Source organism: Wyeomyia smithii, chromosome 3 (assembly GCF_029784165.1).
Source record: "Wyeomyia smithii strain HCP4-BCI-WySm-NY-G18 chromosome 3, ASM2978416v1, whole genome shotgun sequence".
In the NCBI taxonomy this organism is placed as follows: domain Eukaryota; kingdom Metazoa; phylum Arthropoda; class Insecta; order Diptera; family Culicidae; genus Wyeomyia; species Wyeomyia smithii.
The window spans coordinates 166,515,531-166,538,967 of record NC_073696.1 but is presented as its reverse complement, the minus strand read 5'-3'; the positions used below and the strand labels follow the sequence as shown (position 1 = coordinate 166,538,967).

At 40.5% G+C, this 23,437-nt stretch overlaps 1 long non-coding RNA gene and 1 pseudogene across 1 annotated transcript; one reads left to right on the top strand and one right to left on the bottom strand.

Annotated features, from left to right (window-relative positions):
• Positions 1-1,565: 1,565 nt before the first annotated feature.
• LOC129732479 (trafficking protein particle complex subunit 11-like) lies at positions 1,566-12,841 on the bottom strand (annotated as a pseudogene).
• An 8,677-nt stretch (positions 12,842-21,518) lies between these two features.
• On the top strand, positions 21,519-23,170 carry LOC129732311 (uncharacterized). The gene is made up of 4 exons (XR_008729230.1): positions 21,519-21,780; positions 21,833-22,071; positions 22,126-22,633; positions 22,689-23,170. It is a non-coding gene; the product is annotated as an uncharacterized LOC129732311 (long non-coding RNA).
• The last annotated feature ends 267 nt before the right edge of the window (positions 23,171-23,437 follow it).

The window sequence follows — 23,437 nt, the reverse complement described above, 5'->3', positions numbered from 1 at the left end:
TTTTGTTTATTTAAACGAGTTATAATTTTTTCCGGGGTGGCGAGGCAGCCTCTGCCCTTACTACCTCAGAAAATAGGTTATCCGAGTTCATGCCCTCATCTTCACTGCTCTCCGATACGATCTGTGGTGGTTTCTGCTCTTGCTCTTGTGTCTTCTTTCGTCTGTTATGTTTTTTGTCCACAGTAGTGAACTTATCGGCCAGCTCATTGAGCTGTAACGGGTTCGCTCCAACTGCTGCTTCTACTACGTTCGTCTCTGTTGGTGTCTCAGCTAGTGGTGGTGTCTTTGCTGATGATTTCGGGGTTGGAGTCTCGGCTCCGCTGTTGGTACAGGCTAGTTGAGTGGGAGCGGTTGAAGTGATGTTCGGTTGCATCTCGGATGGTAGTGACGAATTGCCTTTCGCTGCTTCAGTGCAAGATCTTCCGAAATGCACCTCCTTAGTGCAATATTGGCAAGTTGCAATCTGGTTTTCATAGGAAACGCGACTCACGATTGGCTCCGAATAATCACTCATTACAAAGCCAACATAGCTCGGGATTGGTCGGTGTAAGCGCATTCATAAAATACGTACACCGCTGTAAACACCACCAAAAAAGTTCTTCCACTTGTCGTATCTGGTAGATACGACCTCTCCATATGCTGCCATTTGCCCACAAATCGCGTTTGATTCGACATGAATCGGCAAATCGTGCACTCGAACTTCGATGGCATCGTCTTCAATGTGCACTGGGATGGTGTATCGAGTTTGTTGATGGGAGATAGCGTGTTTAAAACTGTTCTGTTTCACAAATTGTTCAGCAATTTCACGTCCACCGTGAAATGTTATCAGGATACAATGCCGTACATGGTGCATCTGTATAGCCTTTCACAGACTGAAATCCAATTTCATTCTGTCTCTGAGGAGTTTTTCTACCTCTTTAATCGGTGGTCGTATCGGGCATACTCGAAAATCGACACAGACAGTATCTCCACGCATTTTTGGAATGTTGTTCACTTCCATCAGTAACACGCGGCAGGCAAACCACTGCGAAATAATAGCAAATATAGCAACGTACGGCAATCTTAATCAAACAAAAGTTCTGTTCTGGCTGGAAGACGAGCACGAACTGAATATACCTTTTTGGATTTAAGCATTCATGTAAATCTATGTTTACAAATAATAAGTTTGGATGAGAAAGGCTGAGTCTGACCGCTAGGTGGATTAATTTAGGTTTTTTATACTTCAAAACTGTCATAATGACCATGTTTAGTTATAATGAACCATCTACCTAATTGTTCGTACGATAAGAGAATAGTCATTTTCAGATACCAACATGAGAATTTGTTGCTTCAACCATGTATTTGTTGTCTGAACCAAATCAAGCAGTCGGTTGAAAACCACCGATCCAATCGAGTCAAGCTGACCCCCAGAATGGTAGAAATGACTATTTCTACCATTTTGGAGATAACTCAACAATTTATTTTGTTTTTCCTCCTCGTTGAGGACATGTTAAGTTCTTGTCATCACACTGATTTGAATAACGCTGATCGAAGTGTATAATATATAAAATATTGTATTCTGAACTTAGAATTAAACTGAATTGTTTTTGTTATGTTTATATAGTTCCCTTATAGTTTCCTATGACAGACGTGATATATTTCTGTTATTTTTTTTTTGAAATTTTGAACAACTAAGACCTTAAAAAAGTGAAAGCTCTAAAATGTAGTAAAGCGGGCAATGTATGTAGTTTTTCGAGAATGCGAAAATGAACGAGAATAGAAGGTGTGACTTTTAGGCTTAGAAAATTTTACTGCAGTTCATCGTGGCATGCTGGGATACGGGAACACAATAGTAGAGGGTGATTCGACTTTGGCTCAGAATGAGTTATACCTTTCCCAGTAGTTTAATTGGCCAAAACACCTTGCCGGAGACAACGGAGATTGCGGGTTCACACCTTCTATTCCCGTTCATTTTCGCATTTTCGAAAAACTACATACATTGTCCGCTTTACTAAACTTAAAAAAATGTAAGTCATATGACAAAAATGAGATTAGTTCGTAAAGTCCAAAATGTAGACTATCAAAAAACTATAACATGGTGGCTAGGCACTATTTCGTCCTGACCGCTCTATGTTATAGATTATTTGGCAGTCTACTGTTTAGCGCTCTCGCTAATAGTTTACGCTTTTTACGTTATAGTTCATACTTTTTAAAAGAATTGTTTCTTATATTCCATAAAAACTATGACATAGAAATCTATCACGTCTGCCAGAGGAAACTATGCCACTGTGCATCGTGTGGCAGCACTTTTAGTCGAAATGTACAATGTCCCTAGTTTTTATGTTTAGTTTAATTATAACTATAACTAACTTTATAACTAATCTGTAGTTCGAAGCTAGAGATGTCAAGGTTGGAAGCGATTCAAGCATTGGTGTCGGATTTCGGTACCATATCAGCATATGTACCTTCAGTTATTCCTACCTCAACAAAACGCAAAATGCTGTCAGCTTAGTCTGGGATGGTTTATTACGAGCCACGCCAAACACGTTTGGATCCCCAACACCCGGTTTCCTAAAAGTAGAAATTCAATGAGTGGCAATTACTACTTGTCACTCTTACACATTACCTTTAGGTGTACTAAAAGTATGTTTATACCACTACGCTTCATTAGAGTTTCCGATGGTCTTTTGCTCTCAGTATCTGAAACTGTGAACATATTAATAAAAGTTACTTGCATTCATATTATTAAAAAATACCTGATTCATTTTCACAACCGTGAATACCGTGAATAATATCCGAACGTTCTGTACGATTCGCGAGAACGAGTCGGTAGGCCGTATGTCTCCAGGACACTTATTAGATTATCGAATACATGCTCGGTGGAAGATGTCTGCGTGGTTTACGTGGAGGTCTGCAAGGTTAATGGACAATATATATAGTAAAAAAAACTATTTCAGTGCAATTAAAAATAAATAAACCTGAATAAGATCACAGCAAATTTTTTTAAAGTATCGATATAAATAAGAGAGATTTTAAATTTAACAGAAAAGATTGAGAAATATATAACTCCGAAAAGATAATCATAAATATTTTGATATAAAATAAGATTATGACACAGAAATGGTTGATAAAAATAAACGGATTGTATTGAGGGAATCCATGCAAACTTGTCTATGCAGTTAATTTTAACAATTTTAAACTTACCATTACTCCGTAAAGCTTGAGGCATACTGAAACTGATTCCAACGTTCTGCAGACAGAGATCGTGGTTGTTCATAATTTTTGTCGTAATTTTGTAAAACTTATTTGTCAACATTGGTTGGTTGTTTAGTTTGGTCTGTGATCCAAGATGAAGCCTGGAGAAAAAAATTGGCTTATTCTTCCGTTTGGTACAAGCATAGTAGTTTAATAATCCCACTTACGTTGGAATGATATAGCACGAACTGATGACCGATATTTTCTCCTAACAGTCACGATGCGGATTGAAGTGTTCGAATACTCGCTGAATGTTCAGTTTTTCGCGCAGCGAAAGAATGGCCTTGGTTCGGTCCGATCCCATTTGCACTTCCAAGCGGAAAATATGTACGTTAATATTCTCAATAAACTGATAGCGTTCTCCACTTAATAGTATACGGTAGCATTTATTGGGCTCTAGTATGAATTCTTCTATTGGCTTCGGCTGTACCTGTCCAGCTTCGCTTTCATCTAACACATATTCACCATACTGAGTTGCTGGCACTCGACTCGAACTTGACTTCAGATCTGTTAACCAAACGGAAAAGTTTTCCAACTTCAAAGAAACTTCTACGACGGAACGAACGTACAGTTGGAGATGCAGTTTTTCGTCGTTCCTCAACTGTCGTTTATCGAAACTTATTTTGCATTCTATAAGGTCGTGCAACCGATCAAGGTCAAGTTTTATGGGATTATTGAAAGAGGACAATGCGGTTTGACTACTCGACACCGAGACACGTTGTGGAATGCTTTGCAGAGGTTTTCCATTACCAGAATGCGATCAGTTTTTTCCATTTCAATTTGCGGCGATAACGCCTCAATGCTGCATGCCACAAAATCGGGCATCGGGATGCGGAAAGATATGCAGACCGCAATGTTTTCAACAGAACTTCGGCGAATATCGTGTACCATTCGTTCACCCGTCAGACAGCATTAGCGAGTAGAGCGTAGCGAGTAGAGCGTAAGCGCTTTCGAGTGATCTCCACTTGTCAGATATTCCTCAGCCATATCGATTGCCTGCGTCTTGTAAAAGCGTAGACATTTGTAAACTTTATACTGAGCCATAGCCTGTCCTAGTAGGGTGATGATAGATGCCGAATGTTTGTGGGTTTTCTCTATCTCGTGTACCAGGTAGATAACTTGTTGCTTAGTGACAGGTTCACCTGTTTTCGTGACTCGTTACCAAAAAAGTGACTGTACAGCATCACGTTAGAATTTGTGGAAGAAGCCTGCAGGTGTGAATCAACAAATTATTAAATAAATAATTTCAGTACTCAACCATCTGCTAACTTACCTGCCCAGCGCCACCGGTTTGAGTCTCGCTCGGGGGTCAGTGCGGAACATTGAAAAACGCCTCCTTGTGCTTGCCTACATATTCGACCGCCTCGTGGAAGTAAATACCAGGATGTTGGGTTTGTAGTGACGCCAGCCCGTTCTTGACTGCGTCGCAAAACAACCCACCGGAGGCACTGTACTGCACAGTCAGCCAGACGTAGTGCTCGAAGAGCAGCTTCTTGGAACTGGTTCGGTTGCGATATTTGACGACGTGGTTCTTGAAGCTATTGAATCTCCTTTGAGTTTGGAAAATAGGCGACAAATTTTGAAGCTCACGAAACCAGCTATGGTTTTGACTTCGAGGCAGTTGGTGTCTACTAGAGATGCACCGAATATCAGCAAAAAATGGATTTTGCCGAATATTCGGCTCACCGAATAGTATGTTACATTAGAAATAATATAAAAGTGCAGTGCATAAAGTTTTATGAACGGGGGTAAACGAGAACTGAGGATATGACTCAGGTTCATAGAGGAATTTACCACATTCAGACGGAACACGAACCGCAAACTCCACTCATGGTTCATGTCCCGTCTGGATGAGGTATATTTTTTTTTTGAGCCAAATTCACATTTTCAGTTCTCGTTCTTTCTACGCATTGCATAAAATTGCATGCACTGCATACTTTGCAAAAGCACTTAAAATGTAATCGTAACACAAAATTTGCAATTATGCTCACGAACCATAATCTCAAGAACATTTATTTTTTATTGACAAGTCGAAAAAGAACAAAATTAGGTGCGCCACGGATCAGGGTACTCCATTCAATAAGCGCAAAATTAATTATTTCGATTAATTTTCAATTATTTTCTTACATGAACAGTCAAAAAGCGAAAATAACAACTTAAACATCAAACATAACCATTTGGTTATTTAGTTATTATACGATCAACAATGTGTTCAACCGAATATTCGTCTCACCGTCTGCTTCATTATTTGATTACAGTAAGACTGAGAATGTTCCAGGAAGGCGGACTGCAGTCTTAGTATGCGATTCATTATATGATCGTTGTGAGGAAGCACGAAGAGCATTTTTGCGGTAATCTCACCGGTGCTGGTCAAGTGGGATGCCCTCTCGGAAGCAACAAAATCATCTCCCTGAGGTATGCTAGCACCTTTTTGAATTAAAACTACCGCTAGCCGTATATAGTTTCTCTACGCCTGAATAATCGAAGCACACTGCAACTGCTTCTCACATCCCTGTAGATCGTTCCATTCTTGATCCCGAACCAGGACTACGACTGCCGGCAAAACATGCAAATGTTTCAGCATCCAGTTTTGTTTTAAGATTCCTTTTTTGTAATACCATTCGTAGGATTGGTGTTTTGGTTTTGATACAGCAAATTCATAACTGGGTGGAAGAAGCTTATATTCTATAGATTCGCTAGAATAAAAAAAAAAACAAAAACAACTAATTTTATAGTATCCGCTCTTAAGAATCTAGGTACCTTTCTGGCTTTCTAGATCCCAGATCGCTTGTGAATAGTGTTCCGCTGCACATCCAAGCCGGATAGCCCAACTGGTGGCTGAGCGGTGGTTACCAGCTCTGATGGTTGAACGCTGGCAGCCGTCATTCTCCTGCACTACTCGGGCCTTGTTCGAACAATTTCGTTAAATCCCGGCACGGTTCCTTATCAGTAGGTTTCGTTACCAGCCTTGCCCGAAAGCAAAAGATTTCACTTCTGTTTTTCCATTTTTTTTTTCACTCTCAAACATCGGCGCTTTCGCTGTGGGCCTGGTAAACCGAAGTTGCCTAATCTTATGCCCACAGCAGGGACTATATTTTGTCTAATGACAGACACTAAGAAATGACTGATAAGGAAAAAATTGTTCTCGATTTCGAGCAACTACGAGATGATGCAAAATTTTTGCAGACAACGTTTTGACAGTTTCAGATTACGGTGTCAGAATATATTGCAGCTCGAAAAATATTACACGTTTGTTCGCATGACTACATGATTAGGTAAATTTAACCGGTAAACTAGTTCTATTGCAAATATCGATAGTTTTGATCACCATATAAAACATGGTCGCTATGGCCACTGCGATTGGGTTTTTTTGACAATGTAAATGGTTACTGCTTTTTAACTGTCATGGTATTTTTAACCATGAACTATTTCAAGGTGACAATTATTATGGTAATAACTACAAAATTCTGTGATGGTTGCGATAACCATGGGTGTAAGGTCAATACTAACATTTAATTTTTCTCTGTGTAGGCATTTATAATTTAGATATTTAGGATAACAAAAGACACACGAATTTCAATTTGTGGGAGCCCGGGTACCCTCGTCGGATACATAAATGTGCTTTTTCATCATGAACAGGCTAATTCCACTTTGAACAAAGAAACATCCACAACCTGCATGCGAACCCGTTGCAATAGGCAAAGATGGTGTGTAAATTCGATATCCTGGAAATTAGAAAAAAAAACGCTATTAATAATTCTTTTAACCATCTAAGATAACTTGTGTTGTTAGGAGGTGCAGCTAGCACATAAATAAGGGGCCGTTAAATAATTACGTAAGCAAATAGGGGAGAGGGGGGTATGCAATTTTCTTACGCTATCTTACAGGGCCTCCCTGTATGTGGGGGTGAATTGAATAGCTTACGTAAAAAAAACATTGTTAATGGAGCTGTTCAAAAAATTATGTTCATGAAAGTGTGGACGATAAAATTCATAAAAAAAATTACGGAAGGACGATTAACTCGAATTAAGGACAGAAGAGGAAACGAAGTATTGTGCTTGCTTCAGGATGATAAAACTATAATAAAAATCTATATATAGTATATAGTAAGATCTTACTAGGGGGGAGGGGGGTATCAAAAAATCTTACGATGTCTTACAAGGGGGGAGGGGGGATTGAAAAGTTTGAAAAATAAGCTTACGTAATTATTGAACGGCCCCTAATGCATGTATGAAACATGTGCGATAGCATGATTGAAAATCAAGAGTTTGATTTTGAGCACAAGATATAGCGACTTTTACCCTAATAAAAAGTTATGTATACAAAATATGTTAAGCGGAAACACGAATCTAACAATCGTGAATCATTTACTGGTTATTTCGTAAAATTACACCGATACTCAGAGGAAATACTTCCGGAAACGCCTTTATGTACAGTGGGGTCTGTTTTTACGCGGATGATTGTACCACGTTTAAAATATTAGATTTGATTTTTTATTTATTAAATCGCGTAAAAACAATCGCGTTTATGAAAACGCATTAAATAAATCATGTTACGCAGTTGCGAGAAAAGTTTCTCAGTAGAGACTTCAAATTTTACGCGAAGAGAATTTATATTAAATAAAACCGCTTAAATTAAAAAAAATGCATAAAAAACTTTAATTTTGAATAGCATCTATCGATATAAAGTGAATCATTACTCATCTGGCGAAGAAAAATATACAGACAGTTCTAGGAAAATTCAACGTTGTCTAAAAAAATAAACTCAATTAATATCGAAATTATTGCGCACTAATCTCGTAAAAAAAAAACTTATATTTCACTACAAATTAAGCGCCTTTCGAAGACCAGGTTTTTGTCAAAGCTTTGAGACAATTCAGAAACAAATGAAAATGGCTCAGATAACCGCACAACGTAAGTAGTTTTAACAATTCAACGGTACAGAGAGGGTTCATTATCTTGTTCAAATGCTTACGTAATTACAGTTTCCGAATGCGCGCTGAAGATCCCAATCATGATTCATTTTGAAGTCGATAGTTGTTAGTCGATTCATCGTTCCTAAAAATATTGAATAACTTTAAATAGAGCAACAACCAGGAAAATTTAAGATAGAGGTTAATATGAAAATACAGCCAGGCTTTTTACGCGGGGGATACGTACCTAGTAAAAAATCGCGTTGATTCGGAAATTCGCGTAAAAGCCGCGTTTATTAAAAAAAAACCGCGTAAAAAGCTTCGTAAAAACCGCACAAAAAGCCTGACTGTATTTATGTTTACTAATTGACGCAAAAAACGATGCGAGGAACATTACGTTATGCATATCTGCATCTATTTTATAAAAAGACATCCAGGTCTGTAGTGCAAAAATTCCTCTGCATCTATTTTATAAAAAGACATCCAGGTCTGTAGTGCAAAATTCCTAACAAGCGGCTTCATCAGGTGTCTTATCGTAATTAAAAATCTCACAACTAGAAATTACCATCTTGTTAAAATGAGAGCTTGATTTAAACCATACTTTAAATGTCACTAACAAAAATTGAGTATTGTCAAAGTTTTTCGTATGCAGAAAAAAACATGGAATTATATTATTCAGTTTTTTACGCGGTTTTAGTTAACGCGTTTTTTACGCGAATTTTTAAATTACGTGGATTTTCGAACTAACGCGTTTACGCAAGTTTTTGAACATACGCGTTTTTTGCTAACGTTATTTATTGGCATGGCCGGATTTAGACGCTGGGGGGCCCGGGGCAAATTTGTTTGTGAGGCCCCCTTTTCTTAAACCATTTAGAGGTAACGATCTGGAAGGTGACGAGCAAAAAAAAAAAAAGGTCACCCTAGGACTAGGGGGCCCCTTCCATCGGAAGGCCCGGGGCATTTGCCCCCTTTCCCCCCCCTCAAATCCGGGCCTGTTTATTGGTTTTGTTTTACGCTGGTTTTCGTGCTTTTTTACTTGGATTTTTTAATAAACGCGGTTTTCTTTACTATACTTTTTTATATCAACACATTTTTTACGCGAATTTTCAAACGCGGTTTTTTTACGCGAATTTTCGAATTACCGCGTTTCTTACTGACTGTAAAGGTTCAATGTTTCTGCTAGGAATACTCACTTGAACATCCTTCGAATTCGTGGTGACAGAGGTTGCTGTGCTTTGTTTGACTCTCGCCGCAGTGCTGTCCTCACATCTAAAAATTCCTCCTCAAAACAGTTGATAGAGCACACGTTGCTCTAGGCTTGAAGAATGGTCGCTAATTCATTCGCAGAGCGTCTCACTGACTCGCTCTAGCATTGAATAACATGCAAGTTATGTAATGACGATAATCTGTAAGTTAAAAAAAATACTCAAGTGAGACTGGTGAATGCATGTTTTTTTCCACAAGGGGGGGTTTCATATTTTCCTCACATTCTCAGAATTTACACATCCAAGAAATAATTTCTACAAATCTACATTCTACGAACCTTAAACGCCACATTTTTTGTGTAAAAGGCGTAGTATTATTGAATAAACATTTTTACTCATACTAACCTGTTCGTAAAGCAACATTTTTACTCATACTAACCTGTTCGTAAAGCAGGTATTAGACGAAGCAAATATTTGCTATTTTTGGTACGATTTTTATTTGCAAAAAATTAAATCTGTGTTGAAAAATAGCAAATATTTGTACGGAACCTGCTTAAGTCTTGCGATTCTAGACGACTCAATAAATTTAGGCTATTTCTGTCTTTGAGAGTTGCCTGTTCAGTGTATAATAAAAACTTAGTAGCAAAATCTTCCCAGGTATCAAAAAAGCACGATGATCTATCCACGTCATCAACAATATTGACAAAAAATGCACCAATCTGAAGAAATGCAAATGAACACATAAATGTGGAAACAGAATTGTAATTATCAAAAATTGTAAAAAATAGTAGAACTCTTAAAAAACACGGTTCAAAAATAACAGTAGCTATCCTGGAAAAAAAATTGCATGAGCATGAGCATGAGCATGATTGACCGCCCGCGGTTGCTACTCCGTTATTGCCAGATCAGCTGTAATTTCACAAAGAACCAACAGATCATGTTTGGGACCAACATGCATCCTCAATGTGTAAAAACAGGTGACCTAAATCTCTATATTAGGCAATACCAGCGCCGGCCGCATCCGAATGCTGGTCAAAGAAGGAGTTTGTATAGGAATATGTTGACGTGATACTCGCTTTATGGAAGCCGAGAACACCTCTGCACTTCCACGAGAAATCACTGGGATGTTGGATAAAGGGGAAGGTATACAGCAGGGTTCGTTTTGGTAAACGATGCGCTAATGTCGGGTTCTTCAGAACATGTGCCGCGTCTACAAGTTTATTACATCCGCCACTATATTTATAATTGATTCGAACTTATTAAGTTTGACAATGTAACACCGCAACAATAAAACGTACGCGAGGATACAGGATTTTTGACTAAACCGAGACAACCTCAAATTACCGTATATCTCCTCGTAAGGTTATGCTCTTTATACCTAAAACTATTGCGCGTTGTTGATCCATCTGTAGATAATACGACCTCATGGAAGGTACCGACGCGGGGGTTGAAATGATATTTATCGACTGAACGAAATCTACTTCGATTTCCGATGTAATAATTTAGATGCAACGCGCGAGCAGTCTCCGACTTAACGTTGATGGAGATGAGAAAGATATGATGAAATATCTGGGTTCACTTCGCGAAATCACCACACGCCGGAAGTCCATATATCAGCAAAACTCGTCCGGGCTGAATACGCGTTTACACCGAAGCGTTACGAACAACCGCTTTAATCCCCCCGGCCGACACATACGCGCAGGAACTCGGCGTTTACGTCGATTATCTCTTAACAATGTACGCCTAATACGCCTAATAAATATGAAAATTGGCAATGTTCCATGCATCCAAAGCCTCAACAATTAAATAAAAGAAAATATACATATAAGCCTGAATATAATTTTAAATTTGTTGACAAAGTGCCGAACTAGTCATAAATATAACAAATTATGTAAAACAACTGGTCAAAAGCTAGAACAATCAAAAAATCTAAGCATATGATTCCTGAGAAACACATACTCCAAACTCCACAAACCACACTAACACTTTGTGGACAAAATTAAAACTTGTTACTGAAACTCTGCGGAAAAAAATACCGCACACACAATTTCAACGATGAAATCAAAATCTCTCTGTATCTGTTTTCTCACATAAAGTAAAACTAGAAACAAGCATCAACATATCACTTTACAATACAGACAAGACAAAACGTATACTTAGCTTTCATCTCTGCATTTTCCAGTTGTTTTCATCGTTTTTGGACTTTTCTTTAAATAGAAGTATAGTGGCAACATGCATGTATGCCTTCACACACTCGTTTAATCCATACAACATTTCATTCGTTGAAAAGAGATAGCACATTAACACTGTAAACGGCGATGCATGGTTTTGATCTTACTGGCAAATTTTCACTTCAAGTTTAACTAGATACAAGCCAAATATAATTTGCACTATGCCAATGAATAAATCCCTAATGAGCATCCAATCACTATAAAACTATGTGGAGCAGCTGCTCGAAAAACACTCTCCTTATTGTATGTAATAACACCACACCGTCGCCAAGACAGCGATAAAAAAAAAAGAACAAGAAAAAATAAACACTTTGGTGAATCTAAAAAGCAACGCAATAATATTCAATTTTCACAATTAAATTCACTTTTTTTTTGTGGAACTTCACACTTTTCGCACTCAGCACATTTCAATAGAACACCTGTATATGTGTTTAACAATTCTTTAGGTGTAAAATAACCGAAAATCACCAAACAATGTGATGATTTCAAAGCAGGAACCAGCTGGCCAATCTTGATCACGGCCTCGCACAACCATCCGCGAACTTTTCAAGAAAAAACAATTTTAAATTTAGAAAATAAACTCACTCCGCGATTACATCTATAACGAACATGCACAACTAAATTCCTATCCTGGAAAAAAAATTGCGTGTAAAAACCGACTTGAAACTTTGAGCACATAAACACACGAAGTACTTTTCTCAACAATTTGGTATTATGGAATGTATCAGAAAACAATTTGTTGTTGAAAAGCAACAAGAATTACACACACATTATATTCTTGGCTATTGCTTAATCACCTCAGTTCGACTGGGACACTTGTCTGTGAGAACACCTTGTATACCTTACAAAGAATGTTTCATTCCAGCGGCGCAAAACTTCCTCACGGGGCGCTGTGTTATTTCGAAGCCAGTTTTTATCCGAATCGTAACAGGCAGTGTCTGCGAAAAATGGGATTTTTTTCAAAAAAAATAATATTAATATCGTTTCGTACAGTCAATAATCAACCCAATTGTGGACATCATAATCATTTTATAGCAATTTAGATGAACTCTGTTAGGATCAACTAAAGCCGACCGACAAACGCAAACATAATCACAAAATTCTCTTTTCATTTGATACCAAGAACTTACCCGATACTTCGTTTAAATAATTTAAATCAAAAACTCTGCACTAAATGGCACAGAACGAAAAACAACAATTCCACGCAATTACCAAGTTGCCTTCTTGTTTTGTTTTCGTGTCAGGATGAGAAAAAAAAATGGGCTGCTCGATAAATATTACACTGTCGTTCGGATGAACCTATAAATGGGTAAATTTAACTCGTAAACTAGTTGTAATGAAAATATCGATAGTTCTGATCACCAGTTAAAACATGGTCGCTCTGATTGGTACAAGTGAGTCGTTTTGACTATGCAAATTGTTACTGCTCACTGTCATAGTATTTTTAACTATAAATTAATTCAAGGCGACAATTATTATGGTAATAGGTACAATATTTGTTCATTGTTAAATTGACCATAGGTGTAAGGTTAATAATAACATTTTCTTTTTCTCTGTGTACATCTATGAACCGCACTTTATTTACGTAGGATTCCAACTTCCCTTTCAAGTGAATTGTGTTGTTTAGCTACTCACGGATTTCTGATTTTTATATATTAGGTAAAAGAGTGTAATTTTCTGAGGAAAACGTGATTTTTTACAATATTGTATCATTGTCCTTCGATTTTAAAATGAAAAATAAAAATCGCTCCAAATCGCTATAATGACAGTTGGTATATGGGCGAACCACATACATGAAACATACGTAACACTCAGGTAGAAATCTCCCAAAAAAGTTGGTACAAAATGAACTACTCGAATGGTAACAGCCTCTAAAAAAAACTCCGATTTGAGTAGTTTTTGAAGGCAGTGCGCATCTGTCATCCAAACGACAAATCTAACGATCCTACGGAAAAACATCCAACAACCGAATGAGTTTGCCATTTTGTTTTTAAGTTTCATGAAAGCGCATAGTGTTTATGTTTTGTCAAGAGTAGGGGTGGGCGAAACGACTCTTTTGCGAGAGTGGCTCTGAACCGCTCACTCATCGTTCCGAACCGACTCATATGAACGGTTTTTAAGTTTCATGAAAGCGCATAGTGTTTGTTATGTTTTGTCAAGAGTAGGGGTGGGCGAAACGACTCTTTTGCGAGAGTGGCTCTGAACCGCTCACTCATCGTTCCGAACCGACCCATATGAACGGCTCATGATTCACAATGATTCACGAGCGTTGACAGTTCGTGTTTTCTCGGTAAACTTCGGGTTCGCGCGAACCCATAACTCTGGTGCGCTCAAAGAACCGTGGCTCTTTTTCGTGAGCCGTTCGTTCTTTCGCTCTTACCTAAGAACCGGTTCATATAAATGGCTCGTGAGCCGTTCGCCCATCCCTAGTCAAGAGTATACGGGTTTTGTTGCATGAAAAATTGTATTTGAGGTTTTTAAAAGTGTCTGTTAGCATGAGGTCCAAAATATCTATCAGCGAACTTACAGAAGCGGGATGAAATAAAAAGCGTGCGTGGTTACTTCTAACAAAATTTAATACTAGATATATTTCGATGTACAATAAGGGGTTTATATATGGAGTTAAACAAAGAAAGTTAAATCGCCTGAAGAGAGAGATAAAAAATGTGGATCCTGACGTCATCGATGCAGGGCGAAAGCACTCTCGCTCGCAATTGCAGCAAATAGGGCTCTGCTTCTCATTATGGCTCTAACATAAACAGCCCATCAAATTACGAGTAATTTCAGTCCCATTTATTCCTGGCACATATTCGTCGTTATCGAGAGGAATTCGTCGCAACATCCTGACGTCTCTGCGGAAAACACCTTTGCCAATTTTAACCGAGACAACTCGGACACGGCCATCGGTCCTAGGGAAAAGCTCCAGAACACGGTCCAATGGCCATTACTGCGATTTTTCGTTATCTTCAACAAGAAGCACAAAATCTCCTTCTGCGATGTTAGGGGACGATGTTTGACACTTCTCCAGGCGTTGAAGAGAGAGCACGTACTCGGACTGCCACCGAGCTCGAAAGTTCTGGGCGACACGTTGAACGTAGTTCCATCTGGATACTGAACTTATCTGCTGTTCAAGATGATTCACTTCGGGTAAAGCATCTAGCGGGCGCCCGATTAGAAAATGCGCTGGCGTAAGCGGTTGAGGATCCGTGGGATCATCGGAAATCGCACAGATCGGACGAGAGCTCATGCAGGCCGCTATCTGAGACAGAAGAGTACTCAATTCCTCAAAGTTGTAAGTATAATTACCTTCAATTTTGTTGAGAAATCCTTTTGCCACCTTGATTCCAGCCTCCCAAAGGCCACCATTGCCATTGCCAAGCCATTGCACTCGCTTGTTGACCAAAAAATCGTTCTCTTCATCACTGTGTTCGGTTGCATCTATTCGATGGTACAGCTCTCTAAGAAGTCTCGCTCCTGCTCTAAGGTTCGTGGCATTGTCCGAGTACATCTTACTGGGCACTCCGTACCGACTAGTAAAACGTGTGAATGCAGCAATAAGTGATGACACACTCAGATCCGAAACGGCCTCCAGATGCACTGCGCGCGTCCCCAGACAAACGAATAAAGCGATGTAACCTTTCGACGACACTGCACCCCGTGTTCTTCTTCCGATGATTCCTACAGGACCAGCGTAGTCGACTCCCGTAATGGAAAATGGGGGAAGTGGCTTTAACCGATCAGCGGGTAATTGACCAAATTGCTGAGCTATGCGTGCTGGTCGAGATCGATTGCACGTTAAAAAATCACGATACACCTTGCGAGCGGCACTAATGCCGCGTAAGATTCAGAACCGTAAACGTATAGCTGCTAACAGCGACTGAGGGCCACAATGCCGTTTCTCCTTGTGCACGTGAAGCAAAATGAGTGACGTCAATATCGAGTGCCGGGGTAGCAAGATCGGATGCTTATCGTCATAGCTCAAATCCGATTACTGCAACCTGCCGCCCACCCTGACGAAACCGTTTTTACCTAAGAATGGATCAAGCTAATATAATGAGCTACAACACTCAACGTTGAGGCCACTTCGCAGTCGGTTTTTTTTCCTGTGTGGACTTCCTCACTGCGACCAGAATCGTAGATCTATTGTGAGATATGCCCAGGTGTCTGTTGTATCTCGCACTTCTGTTAATAGCAATACCGCTATTGAGCAGTGGCATGCTTATTATTATTGTTCATCAGTGCTTGTGTGTAATGTGATACTCTTCCTTACACGCTTACTGTTCTACTATACCGATACTCGTTCCTCTTGCCAAATATCACCAATTATAATTCCCTGGAGAAGTTTCGTCGTGTGTCCTTCTGGCCAGTTTTATTGATAAGAGGGACTTATTTTTTGTTAAGAGGACGTTACGCAAAGGTATTGTAGAATTCAGCGTAAAGGAAGGGTAACTGGTGGGGAGCCTGAGAATAAACCCATGCTTAAGTTCTTTTTTTGACATCGGATGGTCAGGTTCTACTAAGATTCGAACCCACGACCATCCGCTTGACAAAGCGGACTCTGTAACCTTGCGGATACGCAGCTCGCAGTCGGTTGAGTTCTCCTGAAAAATGTTGCTGCTGTACGTGTTGAAGGTACTTTTTCAAAGCGAAATCTATCTCATCTGAAGCGAAACGAAGCAAACCATGGAACTCAGGGTGTCCAAAACGGAGCATCCGGGCGGTTACATGAAGTAAAAGCTAAAGATTCGGATAGTACCGGGCCATCATATCATCCAGGAAACGATTGTCGTTTACAGTCAAACACACCACGGCTGTAGTTCTCTGCTCTCTATCTATCTGCCGTCGCTCATCTGTATTGAGATTGTCGATTTAAGATTATTCGCAATTTATCGTCGTTGCCTCCCAGCTTGGTCCATGCCACCAAAGAGAGTTTGCTTGAAGTTGATCGAGAAATACACCCCGCGATACCAGCTGGGTTGTCGAGAGTACCTACGTGAGCCCAGATGTGACGAGATCTCTGCTTAGGGACTTATTGTTTGTTAAGAGGACGTTACGCAAAGGTATTGTAGATTTCAGCGTAAAGGAAGGGTAACTGGTGGGGAGCCTGAGAATAAACCCATGCTTAAGTCCTTTTTTTGACATCGGATGGCCTGGTTCTACTAAGATTCGAACCCACGACCATCCGCTTGACAAAGCGGACTCTGTAACCTTGCGGATACGCAGCTCGCAGTCGGTTAAGTTCTCCTGAAAAATGTTGCTGCTGTACGTGCTGAAGGTACTTTTCCAAAGCGAAATCTATCTCATCTGAAGCGAGACGAAGCAAACCACGGTACTCAGGGTGTCCAAAACGGAGCATCCGGGCGGTTACATGAAGTAAAAGCTGAAGATTCGGATAGTAGTTCTCTGCTCTCTATCTATCTGCCGTCGCTCATCTGTATTGAGATTGTCGATTTAAGATTATTCGCAATTTATCGTCGTTGCCTCCCAGCTTGGTCCATGCCACCAAAGAGAGTTTGCTTGAAGTTGATCGGGAAATACACCCCGCGATACCAGCTGGGTTGTCGAGAGTACCTACGTGAGCCCAGATGTGACGAGATCTCTGCCACGTGATTCGCCACGAAGGTCTTCCATCTTGCAGCACCCCCAGCCTGCAATGCTAAAACAATTTTGGAATCGGAGAAGGCCCGAATTTTGTGGAAAGTAGTAGAGAGCTTCTCTCACATTTGATATCAGTCGTGCGAGAATGGCTGCTGCACGTAATTCCAATCGGGCTAAGGCCATTTTGTTGTTGCCTATCGGTGCCAGTTTCGATTTAGCACAGAGAAGATGGGACGAAGTTCTTGTCATCGCTTACGGCTCGGATGTGTATGCAAGCATCCATTGCTACGTCGGAGGCATTGCAGTAGCCGTGCAGGTAGAGACGAGATCAATTTCGCATGTCGATTACCCTTCGCGGAATCTGAAAAGGATTGAGAAGCGACAACTTTTGCACCAAAACTAACCAACCTTTGGTTAACTCACCGGGGGAAGTCGCATCCCAAGCCACTTTCAGCTCCCACATTCGCTGCATTACCAGCTTTGCCTTGACTATAATTGATGATAGAAGGCCAAGCGGGCCGAAAAGGCTGGCAATTTGCGATAAAATGATTCGCTTTGTGGGCTGAAGGATCTCGGTTGGCTGGTATGAAAAATGGAACTCGTCGCTGCACGGCTGCGCATGCATTACATTTGAATTCTAATAAATGGGGATTTACACTTCTGAATCGGCGTCAGGAACCCTTTCTAAAACTTCTGCGCTGTTGAAAGCCCACTTCCGGAGATGAAATCCACCAGCAGCGAAGATTTCAGTCAGCTGCAGCCGTAAGTTTTTTGCTTCTGCCTCTGATGAAGCACCATTCAGAATGTCATCGACATAGATGCCCTTTTCCGCTTTCCCTACAGCTACAGGATATTGATGCCGAAACGACTCTAGAAGCTGCTGCACACATGTTGTAGCCAAATATGATGCACTTTTTGTTCCGAAGGTGACGGTATTTAGACGATATTTCTTAATACATTCCTCATTGGTTCATCTCCACAAGACTTTAAGCAAGTCACGATCAAGCTCGTTCAGCCATATCATGCGATACATTTGCTTTGCATCGCTTGCGAGAACGATCGTCGGAAAGCGTAATCGAATTAAAATATTGATCAGTGAATCTTGCAAAACAGGACCGCACATGTGCACATCGTTTAATGAGAGACCACTCGTCGTCTTTACCGAGGCATCAAAAACGACTCGACATTTGGTGGTCGAACAGGTTGTTTTGAGCACGCAATGATTTGGGAGATAAACCGATTTGCTATCTGTGTTGGTGTCACTAACGAGTGTCATATGCCCAAGATCGATATATTCGCGGATGAACGCATGGTACTCATCTTTTAATTGTTGATTACGATCGAGTTTTTTCTCTAAGTAGCGAAGCCTTTTCTCAGCAATCTGCTTCGACTCACCTAGTTGGGTGGTAAAAACGGGAGACGAACGACAAACTTTCCTGACTTATCTCGTATAGTATGATCAGAGAAATGTTTTTCACGAAGTTACTCATCTTCGGTAAGATGATTGGATGCTGGGAGATACTCTTCAAACTCTTAAAACTTACGTAACTGCTGAGAGAGAGTATCCGCGGTCGAGGCAAGGAGACAGGTCGGCCTCGTTTAGTGTTTTGAAGTGTAGGTAGAGTGCCGTCCGTACTGAGGGTGATTTTACCAGGCTCGAGCAGTTGAAAAAAGAGTTCTATTCCCAGTAGCACTTCTATTTCGCCAGGATGATGAAATAGTGGATCAGCCAGATGAATTGATCCGGGAATAGGCCAATCAACAATGTTTGCAGGCAAGGAAGCATTTGGTGATTTTTTCTAACACCATACACGATGTGGATGTGTGAAAATCGGTGCATCGGAGATGATTATATCGGCACATCTGTCAACGTGTGCTAGAGTAGATGAGATGCCTTCGAGGTCCAGGTCGGCTGCTTGCGTTTTGAGATGGAGTTGCCTGCACAATTTATCGCTGATGAAATTGACTTGGGAAGCACAATCTAAAATGGCACGGCAGGCGTGCGGACGTCCATGGCTATCTAGCACGTTGATAGCGACGGTGGCAAGGAGAACATTCGATGCATCGGGACCGTTTGGTGAGGCGAGGGCCGAAGTCAAGGACTGGGCTGGAAGTCCTGGATTTGCCAGGGCCATGACCGCCGTAGAGAGGGTGGAGTGTGTGTTTGTGGATGGCGCATTCGAGTGCAGTAAAGTGTGATGAAATGAATCTGTACGTACCGGATTGGCATCTTTCACCGGGATGAACTTACAGGCAATTGTTGCAAAGTTTCATACGGTTAACGTGAGCGATTCGATCCTCGTGAGTCATGTGAAAGAACTTACCGCATTGATATAATTGGCGGTTTAGTTTGTTGCGTACGTTGCAAGACCCGTACTATTCGTGGCAACAAAAGCGCTAGCGTTTTACATGGAGGTTGAAATTTGAAGGTTGTTTGAAGGGCACATTAGCCTTTGTTCTCGGAGGCTGAGATGACTGAAGAGCGAAACTCCGAGATTCTATAAACTTCAGAAAGCATTGCAGATGGATGTTTTCTTCATCCATTTCGGCTATCTTCTGGCACCACAACTACTTTGTGTCCGGATCTATCTTTTCGCTGAGAATGTAAAAGAGCCATGTATCTCGATCTTCCCTATTCATGGCCTGCAAAGCTCTTATAACCTGATTAGATACATCGTGCAATGATCGTAGACCGTATGAAGACGATGACGTTAGCGTAGGCCGAGTCAAGAATCACTTTATATGTTGATTAGCGATTTCTCGTGGTTCTTCGTATCTGGTTTTTAGCTTTTCCAGCGCAATTCGATAGTTAGCATCCTCTATTTTTAAATGCGAAATCAAGGAAGCCGCTTCACCGGTCGAATTCGTTTTCAGGAAACAAAGCTTCTGACTGTCCTTTAGCATCACATTTTTATGCACTTAACTGTCGAACAAATCGTAGAACGATTGCCACTCTAGGTAGTTGCCACTGAAGACAGGCATATTCATACGCGGCAACTTTAAGTCAGACAATGGAGTTGCAGCTTCGTTGGGGTGGGTGACGGCAGCAGCAATGGACGGCGCGGCCATGCTTGTAGACATCATGCGCAGAAATTCTGCCTGCTGATCGGCAAGCTGCTTTATAATGTCAGGCTGGGTAGCATGCTCAGTTGCAGCGTTATCGCGATCTTTCACTGCCTTCAGAATTTTCAACAAACGATTTTTTAATGTAATGTAGTACGATTCAAATCTCGCCTGCTGCTGCACCGCATCTTAATAGACTTTATCGCCCTCACCGACATTTAGTATTCTTTTATGCACAGCACAAAAAGCGGCCCAAACCTCATTTAGGGCGTCTAGTTCTGTTTGCACATCAACTTCTTCGGCATCTGTGCTTCTTAATTTCTCCAATGCTTCCGAAATACGTTTTAATCGCGGTTCGAGCGATTTTTGTTCGCGGACGAGTTTATCCATCTTTGTGGATTTCGCGCACTTATTGTTCAGAAACTATTTTCTACAGATTTTCTCACACTATTGTTCTACACCACTGAGAAACCTCATTTAGGGCGTCTAGTTCTGTTTGCACATCAACTTCTTCGGCATCTGTGCCTCTTAATTTCTCCAATGCTTCCGAAATACGTTTTAATCGCGGTTCGAGCGATTTTCGTTCGCGGACGAGTTTATCCATCTTTGTGGATTTCGCGCACTTATTGTTCAAAAACTATTTTCTACAGATTTTCTCACACTATTGTTCTACACCACTGAGATGCCAATTGGCAGAAGCACTCGGGGCCTGTAGGGCGGCGACGGGGCCAATTTATGGGCACTACTGATCACAATACACACGGTTCACGGCGAAACGTTTGCGATCCGGCTCGAAGGACCATATGTTAGCATGAGGTCCGAAATATCGCGCGGAAATTACAAACGAGGCGGACACACTATCAGCGAACTTCTAGAAGCGGGATGAAATGAAAAATGATAGGGCGAAACCACTCTCGCTCGCAATTGCAGCAAATAGTAGGGATGGGCGCGGTATCGAGTATTTTGGCATCAATACTCACCGCGAGAGACGAGTACCGGTATCGATACTTTCTAAATGATGACTTTTGAAAAAAAAAAATGCAGGTCTGATACCGATACTATCGAAACATCGATAATCGATACTCCTTCAGCCGATGCTTCGATACCCGGTATCGAAGTTTATTAATGTATCGCGACACCAAAGTATCGATACTTTCGTCAGTATCGCCCATTCCTAGCAAATAGGGCTCTGCTAAAGGCCTAGAGTTGAAGTTTGGCCGACTCGATTTCCGTTGATCTGGCAGAATGGTTCCAGAATTTTAAGGAACTAGCAACATTGCAAAAAATAAAAGTCAATACATGACTGCTCGTATTTTTGGTTTCCACATAAACGCTATTTGTTTCAATTTGTTTTGCTGTATATAATTGTGAAAAAATGAAGTGCTGTTTGCTGTTCTGTTAAAATCGAACAACACGAAATTTCAAAAACATAAGCTTTTTTTGATTCCCCACCGATAAAAATCATCGCCGAAAATGACTTGAGTTTTGTGAGTTACCTGAGGATTTTTTAATAACAGGAACGACACGTCTTTGTAGCGTAAGTTTGGCATTTTGAAATTATCAATTCAAATGAAATATATGTTTTGCAGTTCCACTTTAATCACGACGATTTATACCTCGCGTCGGAGAATGGAAAAGTACTAAAAGTTAACGGGGCCGTTCCAGTTTTTAAGTTTGTGGCTCAAGTGGCAAGTAAGACACCGGAAAATATGTCGATTGATTACGGTCACTCCGATCAAGCTACCCGTTCGTTCGAAATTCCCTGTATCACCAACAGCCGCAGTAACTCAGAGCCTCATCCAGTTGTCAAGAATGAGGAAAAACATAGGTAAATACTTGTCATGTAATCTAACTAGAATGATATAATTTCATTTTTTTACAGGAATCTTCAATCTACTTCTATTATGACCAAAAGACTACAAAACGAAAACAACATTTTGAAAAAACATGTTGAATGTGTACTCAAACATGAGAACAAGCGTTTATAAGTAGATACGCTCGAAAGTATGTTTAACGAAGATCAGATTAAAATAGCCACCGGAAAGATTATTCGACCTAAAAAGTGGTCTACCGAAACAATAGTGACAGCCATAAAAACTAAACTTGCTTGTGGATCTCGCGGATATGAACATCAGCGTGAAGCATATCCCCTTCCATCACAGAGAACGATTCGATTCGCTATCTATATTTTATCAGTTGTAATCGAGAAAGTCTCTCTGCGAGAGCTTTGTGCGCTTGCTCTTCACAATACAAGCTTTCTGATGTTGCGTGTTTGGTTTTCTTTACACAGTGTGCATTTGCTTCCAGCTTCTGTGTGTTCCATGCTTTTGTGTTCTGTGCAAATTATATGAGCCTCTTTGTTACACACGATGAGTATGCCAAGACTGCAGGTGAGTGACTGATGATTTTATGTTATAATTACATACAAACAACATACTTTACCAGGTGACAGCATCGAATCAGGCTTACTAAAATCTGTTAGCACGGATATAGTACGCAAAATAGAATCAATTGGTCTTAATGCCATTGTAACAGATTGTGACGGTGGTAATAAAAGGCTGTGGAATGATATGCAGCTCCTTCATCAGAAGTGGAACGTTTTGAAAAATGTAGCCCTCGCTCATCCATGTAATGTCAGAAGAAACTTAGAGGTTATTCCAGATGCCGTACATGTTTTCAAAAGTGCAGTTCAAGGGTGGATCACCAATAAATATATATTGATTCCCGAAGATGTTGTGAGGCGGGAAAATGTAACGTTTGCATTTGCGGATATCAACCACATTCGTGAGCTGGTTTTTTATGAGGATGGACGTGAATTACGGCTGGCCTCCGGATTAACTAAAAATGATGTCGACTTTAGCAAAATGAATGTTTTTAATTCATTCAAATATGTAAATCTACAAGTTGTTGCCGCACTCCGGCTATTCGCCCTGGAGACTAACAGGCGTGATGTGTTAACTACAGCTTTTTTTGTGGAGCAGTTAGCTTTTTGGTTTGAATACATGACCTCAAGAGTTGGAAATATGGGTCTCAGTAAAAGTACAGATAACAGATATCCAAGCTAACTTTGCTTCATGTGTAAAAAGACGCAACGGTTTTTTAGCATGTCGCAATACGCAGTATGGTGGCGCTAAGAACACTTAGTGGTCAATGATTCGATAAAAACGATAGTTTTCCAGCTTTTATCGATATTA